The sequence below is a fragment of the Boleophthalmus pectinirostris genome, unplaced genomic scaffold (genome assembly GCF_026225935.1).
Source record: "Boleophthalmus pectinirostris isolate CB_2022bp ecotype Guang Dong unplaced genomic scaffold, ASM2622593v1 HiC_scaffold_1, whole genome shotgun sequence".
NCBI lineage: Eukaryota > Metazoa > Chordata > Actinopteri > Gobiiformes > Gobiidae > Boleophthalmus > Boleophthalmus pectinirostris.
Window position 1 is genome coordinate 38,389,698 of NW_026570970.1, and position 8,108 is coordinate 38,397,805.

The 8,108-nt window shown below is 43.7% G+C and overlaps 1 pseudogene; it reads left to right on the forward strand.

The window, feature by feature from the left end:
- Positions 1-7,670, forward strand: part of LOC129409230 (protein NLRC3-like) — a 7,910-nt pseudogene extending 240 nt beyond the window's left edge.
- Positions 7,671-8,108: the final 438 nt, after the last annotated feature.

Here is an 8,108-nt window from a genome sequence, read left to right on the forward strand (position 1 = left end):
TCATTCAAACATCATTCTGTTTATTTCATCATGTCAACGCTTCATTGTGTTGTTCAGTGTTAGGGTTAGGGCTAACCCTAACTCTTTAGTTACTCATTACTAGTTACTTGTTCAAAACACTACTTAGTTAGTGCCTTAAGAAAACCAAACCCTGACTAGTGTGACAACATGTTTCTTTGGATCAGAGATGCGGGTTTGATGCTGTTTGCACACGGTGATCAGACTTTATATCAGTTCTATCAAATCTAAATTCATTTGTGTGTGTGTGTGTGTGTGTGTGTGTGTGGGTGTGGGAGTGTGTTATTTAATTTATTTTTTAAATGCCTTAATCGATCCTTTTATCATGTCGTCCAGAATATTCCATAGATCTGCTCCTCTAACTGCGATTATCATTTACTGTGATTATGAACTTTATACAGAACAGCAGCTGTGTTTAGGTCGACTATGTCCTGAAACTTTAAGGTTTTGAACTGAATAAACACTGGGTTTGTTGGGGCAGAATAATTGGCACAGTGAACAATTCTTATGGCTTTTTTCTGCAGTATATAGATGGGTTGTTTAATTGTTTTGTAATTGTTCCCCCAAATTTCTACACAATAATTTAAATATGTTAAAATTGTAGAATTATAGAACAGACAGAGTGAGCTTTGATTCACACTTGTTTTGACTTTACACAGAGTCGACTAGTATCATCAGCAAATAAAATACAATGTGTATTTTTAGGACCTCACAGAAATCATTTATATTCATTATAAACAACTCAAGACAAACAAACAAGAGTCACAAATGTAAGTGTGTGTTGAGGAGAGAAACATTTGTGACATGTTTAAACATTCGTGTTGTTTGGGATGAATGTTTTGTGTGTTTTTCCTTTTGAAGCAAATGAACAGAGCATGGATCAGAGAGAGCACAGAGAGGACGGAGCCCCTCCCTCTAAAACCACTCACCCCCCCAAAGCTCAGAGGTAAGGGACCATCTCTAACGCTCCACCACTGTTCTCCATGTCAGAGCTCAGACTAAAGCCACTGCTCCATCTGTGTCCACAGACCTGCTCCTGGGACCAGCGCCCACTCATTCAACAGTGATCGCTCTAATGATGGAGGGATTGATTTGAAAAGAGAACATGGTCCACAGTAAGTCACACTCACAACACCTTATAATGTCACCACTTTATGTCAACAAACATTTGAATATAATGTGGGTGACGTGGTTTGAATGAAATAAAAACATGTCCAGGAGTGGTCCACAGTTCACAGAGAATCACATTCAAATCAGAATGATACACACAAGTCTGTTCTTTGTTCCATAATTCAAACTTTAAAAAATATGTAGTGTGACTACATCTGGCCTCACACCCGGGCACCAAAATATGTAGGAGAAATCTACACGGGCTCAGCATGATACCATTAGATGTCGGGGGGTAACTGATGTTACAGATTGGAATTTAGGAGTTCTAAGTTAAAGCAGCACTCACGTGGCCTTTGTGAGTGTTCGGCTCTGACTAGAAGTAAATTTGGGGGCACCACTCAACAAATGTTGAGAAATATTACCAATCCAATTGAATCAATTGCTTATGTTAATAAATAAATAAATAAATAAATAATTAATTAAACTATTGATCTGAAGGTTCATAAATTCTTGACCATATCAGTGACCGACATATTTTGAATGACATCACTGGAAATAACATCACTATTCACCAAAGCAAACTGTGGTTTATGAATATTTATTGACCAAGTTAAACAGAAACATTTAATTATCAAATATGCAAATGAGTGTAGGTCGCTCTAAACTAGTGTCTAGAAATGTGAGATTAGGCACAACGTTAAGAGTTATCTAAAGTTCTGTGTTGAGTCTAAATTGATGAAGCAAGCCATTGTTTGACAGTGCACATACAACCCAGGAAGCGTGGAGCTGTCCAGTCACCATGTGGTCCTGACGACACGTTTCAGTGTCTGTGAAGTCTAATAGTGCTGCTCACAGATTAAGGCTAATCAATCAAAAAAGACTATTGTCTGCAAAAATGCGAATATTTAAATTTGCAAAAATATGAAAGCTTCACTTTCGAATCAGATCAGCTACAGGTATTTGAATAAAAAACACGTCAAGCGATGGGCAAATCTTTGAACGGAGGGAGAACTTGGACGTTGTCCCTCCTGTTAAATCTTAAGATAAGCGGGAAAAACTGACCAATGGTGGGTCTGCATGTGGAATGTGAGTTTGCTGAGTGGGAGGTTTTATGACATAGCTCACATATTACACACTATCTACATTAACAGTTTTACACAAAGAAAGTATTTACATGACATTTACAAATCAGTATTAAAACAAAGTGGCAATAGTTCATTGAAGGAATTGAATTTCATTCCTTTCTTTCTCTGGAGAAAGTCTATTGGCTTGAGATTTTGAGATTGTTCCATCAAAATCCCATAGTGTCTTTATTTGTCGATTATAGTCAGAGAACAAACTTCAGTCAATTGATTTATCAATAGGTGAAGCTTCAAAGAAAAGTTAGTTTGTAAAAAGAGATTTTTAATCTTTTAAGGGGTCTTTGTGTGGTACAGCACACAAGGAGTACATGAACACAAGTCAGTATATCTTGCTTGGGTGACAGGTCCGAGATAGGGAGGTTCAGACACATGGTGGAAGGGTAGAATGTCTCAAAGTTAACCTCCTGTCAGAGGCTGTTGTCCAAACTTTGTGCAAGTCTATTCCCTAAGATTCAATATCATGTAACAGCCATGATTTCACATCTTCCATAGGTCAGAGGTCAGTATTATTACAAATATCTGAACTAGATGTGTTTGTTGTTGAATGTGCCGTACTGAAGCGTCTGTGGTGAAGGCCTCATGAACACTTTGTAGAACCTCCTGAAGTATCTGACCTGAGTCAGAACAGTCCCATGTGTTTTACTGTGACTGAAGTGTGTTTTCTTCTGTGTCTCAGGATCCACCAGAAACATCCTCCGTCTGAACCTGGTCCCAGCTGTGAGTCCCTCAGGAGTGACACGTCTATGGGACATCCATATAATTTTGCCAAGGAGCTGTGAGTTTTTAAAAGCATTGATCATAAGAACAATATATAAATAATAAATAATAATGATGCGTGTTTCATGTGTGTCTGTGACAGAGGGGAGCAGCCAGGTCCAGAGGTCTCCAGTGGTCAGCACCATCACACACAGCTGGACTCCATATTTAAGGTGTGTCATTCACTAAAGTTTGGAAATGTTCAGATGAATGAAGCTTGTTTCACACAGATCTGACACTGAGTGCATTTGTGTTGTTTATAATGTGTCTGTTCAGCTTCTGGAGGAGGACATCGTCACTTTTTGTCCAGAAGGAGCTGAAGAAGCTCCACAAGGTTCTGAGTACAGATGAGTCAGAAGGTTTAGATCCTGTGGAGGATGAGGATGAAGAGCAGAGGAGCTGCAGTGAGGCTGTTCTGAAGATCACACTGAACTTCCTGAGGAGGATGAAGCAGAAGGAGCTGGCTGAGCGTCTGAGGAGCAGTAGGACCATTTAACACATTTAACAAGGTGCTCACAGTCATTTTATCTTCTCTGAGACTCAGGTCTGTATCCTGTTGTCTTCATTCAGGAATTTATTCTGAAGTTTATCAGCATAAACTGAAGTCTGACCTGCAGCAGAAGTTTGAGTGTGTGTTTGAGGGCATCGCTAAAGCAGGAAACTCCAGCCTTCTGGATCAGATCTACACAGAAGCTCTACATCACAGAGGGAGGGTCTTCAGAGGTCAACCAGCAACATGAGGTCAGACACATGGAAACAGCCTCCAGGACACCAGGCCCAGCAGAGACAGCCATCACATGTGAAGACATGTTTAAAGGCCCAGCTCACACACATGGAGCCATCAGAACAGTGCTGACAAAGGGAGTGGCTGGCATCGGGAAAACAGTGCTCACTCAGAAGTTCACTCTGGACTGGGCTAAAGGTGAAGCCAACCAGGACATACAGCTGCTGTTCCCGTTCACTTTCAGAGCACTCAATGTGCTGAAGGAGAGAAGCTTCAGCTTGGTGACACTTGTTCGTCACTTCTTTAATCAAACACAAGTAGAACTCTGCAGCTTTGAAGACCTCAAGGTGCTCTTCATCTTTGACGGTCTGGACGAGTGCAGACCTCCTCTGGACTTCACCAAAACCAAAATCCTGAGCGACCCCACAGAGTCCGCCTCAGTGCACGTGCTGCTGGTGAACCTCATCAGGGGGAGCCTGCTTCCCTCCGCTCGCCTCTGGATAACCACACGACCCGCGGCGGCCAATCAGATCCCTGCTGAGTGCGTCTCCATGGTGACAGAGGTCAGAGGGTTCACCGACCCACAGAAGGAGCAGTACTTCAGGAAGAGGTTCAGAGATGAGGCCGACACAATCATCTCCCACATCAAGACATCCAGAAGAAGCCTCCACATCATGTGCCACCTGCCGATCTTCTGCTGGATCGCTGCCGCAGTCCTGGAGCTTGTGTTGAAAAGCAGAGAGAGAGGAGATCTGCCCAAGACCCTGACTCAGATGTACATCCACTTCCTGGTGGTTCAAGCCAAAGTCAAGAACATCAAGTATGAAGAAGGATCTGAGACAGACCCACACTGGAGTCCAGAGACCAGGAAGATGGTGGAGTCTCTGGGAAAACTGGCCTTTGAACAGCTGCAGGAAGGAAACCTGATCTTCTATGAGAGTGACCTGAGCGAGTGTGGGCTGGACGCTGCAGCGGCCTCAGTGTACTCCGGAGTGTTCACACAGGTCTTTAGAGAGGAGCCAGGCCTGTACCAGGACAAGGTCTACTGCTTCATCCATCTGAGTGTGCAGGAGTTTCTGGCTGCTCTTCACGTCCATCAGACCTTCATCAACACTGGGATCAACCTGCTCTCACAGAAAACACAGAAGTCTACAATGTTCAGTGTGGAAAAAAAACTAAAGCATCTTCATCAGACAGCTGTGGACCAGGCCTTACAGAGTCCAAACGGACACCTGGACCTGCTCCTGCGCTTCCTCCTGGGTCTTTCACTGTCGACCAATCAGAGCCTTCTACAAGGTCTGCTGACACAGACAGGACGTAGCTCCCAGACCAGTCAGAAAACAGCTGAATACATCAAGAAGAAGCTGAGTGAGGATGTGTCTGCAGAGAGGAGCATCAACCTGCTCCACTGTCTGAATGAACTGAATGATCGTTCTCTGGTGGAGCAGATCCAACAGTACCTGAGATCAGGACGTCTGTCTGAAGGTGGACTGTCTCCTGCTCAGTGGTCAGCTCTGGCCTTCATCTTACTGTCATCAGAAGAAGATCTGGACCAGTTTGAGCTGAAGAAATACTCTGCTTCAGAGGAGGTTCTCCTGAGGCTGCTGCCAGTGGTCAAGGCCTCCACCAAAACTCTGTGAGTCTCCTTTGTTTAACAGAGGATAGTTTGATTCAACTTCTACATAAACAATGTTTTCTGTCTCCAGACTGAGCAGCTGTAACCTGTCAGAGAGAAGCTGTGAAGCTCTGTCCTCAGTCCTCAGCTCCCAGTCCTCTAGTCTGAGAGTCCTGGACCTCAGTTTCAACGACTTGAAGGACTCGGGGCTGAAGATGTTGTGTGTTGGACTGAAGAGTCCTCACTGTAAACTGGAACAGCTCAGGTCAGAGGGGTTCATATTCTTCACTATTATTACCTGTTATTGGAAAATCACATTTGATAAAGTCACATAAAGATCTGGGACTTGTTCTTTGTCTCATTTGGGTTGAATGTTTTTAATGAATGGACTGATTCCAATAATCTGTGTCCTCAGACTGTCAGGTTGTCTGCTCTCAGAGGAAGGCTGTGCTTCTCTGGCTTCAGCTCTGAGGTCCAACCCCTCCCATCTGATAGAACTGGACCTCAGCTACAACCATCCAGGAGACACAGGAGTAAAGCTCCTGTGTGCTCTACAGGAGGACCCCCACTGCACACTGGACACTCTCAGGTATGGACATGCTCGCCTGCTTAACACTCAAAATCATAAATGACAGTGTCATGAATAAAAACAGACTTCAGAAGCACCAGAGGCCTGTGCACCACAGATTGAGAAGAGTGTTAGGGTCAAAAGAACATATTTGAATGTCACATGGAGTGAAAATGCTCTGAGACAAACTCTGACGTGTTGTGTTTCCTTCAGACTGAGACCTGCTGGAGAACGATGGATGAATCCAATCCGGAGATGTAAGTCCGACTTAACTCATTTAACTCTGGTCAGTTTTATGATTTTATTTGTGTCACACAAACAAAGCATCTGTCAGCATTCTATTACACAACCGGCTCATTTTTGAGGGTCACAGCATTTCCTTTTTGAACAAGTTCAAACACTGTTGTGATGTAGAGATGTTGAGTTTCAGGGGTCATCATCTGGACACTGTTTTTACAATCCAAAGCAAGTTTATTTGTATAAAATCACAATCATCACAATAAATAAATCAAAACATCAGAAGTACTACTGCTGGAGCAAAGGAGGAGCTCTGGAGCCACTGACACAGACACAACTGTTGGACTCAGCACAGGACTGTCTCCACACAAGCACAAGTCACACTCGATTCACATGGATAGATTTTAAAGAGCAGCTCGTATGCAAGAAAAAGTCATCCATGCATGTTTGAGTAATCTAGAGATCTCTCCTGGACCCTCCTTACCGTTAGTCTGTACGAGGCTCCGCCCACAAGCCTACGTCCCCATGCTTCTACACCACAATTCTCCATAAATATACAAAAACATGACACAAAACTGAACACAGCAACTGGACAAACCTGATGTGATGTGCAGGAGTTTCATGAGTGGCTGTGTGTGTTGGGATAGTGCTCTGAAGGGGGAGGGACTTAGCACGGGGAGCAAAGAGAGGACAGACTCGGAACATAGCCCCTCTTTAAAGGAGAAAGTGTGTGTCCTGGAGCACAGACGAGTGTAGCTGCACTTTGTCACTGCATCAACAAACTCCACAGAAATCCAGATTTACACTGAAAATAATCTGAAATAGACTGTGGGGCTGTGAAAGGAAATGTTTTTACACTCACATAAATGTGAGACAAACAGAAGAGTGGAATGATGAGAGTGGACAGGGGACTCACTGCTGCTGTGTTGTGTTTTCTCTCGATCAGATTTCTGTCATCTCACTCTGGATCCAAACACAGTGAACAGAAAACTCAAACTGTCTGACAACAACAAGAAGGTGACACATGTGACAGAGGAGCAGCCGTATCCAGATCATCAGGACAGATTTGACCACTGGCCTCAGATTCTGTGTTCCACTGGTCTGACTGGTCGCTGTTACTGGGAGGTCCAGTGGAGTGGAGATGTTTTTATATCAGTGTCTTACAGAAGAATCAGAAGGAAAGGAGACGATTATGACAGTTTGTTTGGATTCAATGATCAGTCCTGGAGTCTGCTGTGTTCTAAAGGTGGTTTCTTTGTTCGTCATAATGACTATCGAACCCATCTCCCTCAGCCCTGCTCCTCTCGTGGGAGAGTAGCAGTGTTTGTGGACTGTCCTGCTGGCTCTCTGTCCTTCTACACAGTCTCCTCTGACCAACTGACCCACCTCCACACCTTCAACAACACATTCACTCACACTCTGTTCCCTGGGTTTACACTCTGGACTTGTCACTCCTCAGTGTCTCTGTGTGCTCCAACAGACTCACTCTCCTCTGTGTAAAACAGTCCAACATTTTTCTATTTTTACATCGTTGAACAAAAAAAGTGATGTTAATAGTGGAGTTTGACAGAAAAAGAGTGCAGACATGATCTTCTGGATGAAGATAAATGTTTATATGGCAGACTGAGGTCCTTTTATGTGGAGATGAGCAGCAGACTGAGGTCCTGTGTTGCTCTCTCGTCTGTGTTGGTTCATCCTCTTGTGAAGTGGCTGTTGAAGCGGCAGAATCAGAGCCCAGAAGAAAGATCGTCACTATTCCTTACATGGCTGGTGTTTCTGAAAAACTACGAGGATGTTCAGACACCGTGAGATCCCAGACTATTTCAAACCTACAAACACTTTGAGACAGAAACTGGTCCAGCCAAAGGACAAAACTACACTGGAGAAACGAAAAACAGCCACTTCACAAGAGGATGAACCAACACAGACGAGAGAGCA